Genomic DNA, 1,856 nt, shown 5'->3' on the forward strand with positions numbered 1-1,856 from the left:
CTTCATTGGAAGAGGTTTGGATTTCCCTGATCTTGGTCTCAGAGTGCAAGGGACACTGCAGGCATGCCTGGATCACTGCTTGTGGCAGAGGAGCACAGGATTCATTTGTGTTCTGGTGTGACCTGCCAGCTCTAATTCTCCAAACTGAGACTGAGTCTCTTCCTTAGATGTGAAGTGATTTTGAATGGTACACAGATGGCCACTATTTGATTTAGTGTTTCCATGAAATTTTGAAGTTAAATTTTATTTGAGGCAAGTAGTCCTCATTTCAATTGACAATTGCCATAAACAGTTCAGGCTTTACACACACTTTTGTAAGTATAATAGACAAATTAAATTAAGAAAAATAGGTAAACAACAAATAGTATATGTGCCAAAATTGCAAAGGTGACATGGAAATAAGTATATGTGAAAACTTTTAGAAGACATGAGTAGGTAGGAATCATTCTGAAACTCAGCAAAAATCTGACTTGTTCAGGGTTTCTGCAAGGTACTGTCAGGGAGTCTTCATTCTTCCTGCTTCCTTTCTTTTTTCTTTTGGTATATAATAATCTTTTTTTTTTTTTTACCTTCAGAAGACTAGCAGTAAGTTTTTATCCCAAGATTGATTTAAAACATACCTTTGGAGACTAAAATTGTTTTCGTATTCTGGCTATACCACTTTCAAGGCCAGTGGCCTTGGGCAGGAATTTTAATTTTCTCTCAGCCTGGTCTTCTCATCTATGAAGTCAAGATGTCCTGGTCTCTTGGTTCCATGAGTTGGCAAGAATGGAGGCTTCCTAGGTTATAGTGAAAACAACTGTTTTCCTGAAAATCTGAGTGGTGTTTGCCCAGAGGGTTTCATCTTTCTCCAGTATCTGTTTTTCCTTCTTCCAGAAGTAGCTCCTGAATTTTACTGGGACTGCCCTCTGCATTTCACTCCATGTGTGGTGAGTGAGGCAGGTGACAAGGCCTAACAAGTCAAAGCATAAAGTCCCCTGAACAAGGAGCCACTTAGCCTGCCAAATTGGTTTGAGCTGGTTGACAGATGGTCCACAAATGACTCATAAGAAGTTAGTATAACAATCTTACTGTCATCTTGGAGCTACAGAGATGGCCAGAAAATGGAATAGGAACTGAGAGATGAAGACATTGGATCACTGATACCAGCTGTGCCTGCATTTAAAACTACCCTCAGGGTTTACTTGTAAAAGAAAAACAGCACACACACACAATCTTTGCCTTTTTTACTTTGGGTTAGATTTCTGTCATTTTAAATCAAGTGTATTTACTCACCTATGGTTTTTCTCATTTCCATTTATTTTATATTAATGGAGGGACAAGAGAATGGTACAAAAGAAGAATAGAAGATTATATCTCAGAAAAAAAATCAAATAACCCAAATAATAAATGGGCAAATGAATTAAACAGACTTCTCAAAAGAAGAAATACAAATGACCAACAAATATATAAAACAATGTTCAACATCATTACCAATTAGGGAAATACAAATCAAACCTATCCTGAGATTTCATCTTAAACCAGTCAGAATGGCAGGCATCAAGAATACAAATAATAAATGCTTCAATGAATGTGTAGAAAAAGGAACACATTTTTATTCTTGGGGGGAAATGTAAATTAATATAACCATTTTGGAAATGAGTACAAAGAATCATCAAAATACTAGACATGAAACTGCCAATATGACCTATACCACTCCACACTGTTTATCCTAAAAACAAAAGCCATCATGCTACATTGGTATATATATACCCATGTTTATAAGCACAATTCACAATAATCAAACTATAAAACCAGCCTAGGTGTCCATCAGGTATACATAGTTAAAGAAAATGTGATATATATATATACACATA

The sequence above is a fragment of the Callospermophilus lateralis genome, chromosome 1 (genome assembly GCF_048772815.1).
Source record: "Callospermophilus lateralis isolate mCalLat2 chromosome 1, mCalLat2.hap1, whole genome shotgun sequence".
Classification (NCBI taxonomy): domain Eukaryota; kingdom Metazoa; phylum Chordata; class Mammalia; order Rodentia; family Sciuridae; genus Callospermophilus; species Callospermophilus lateralis.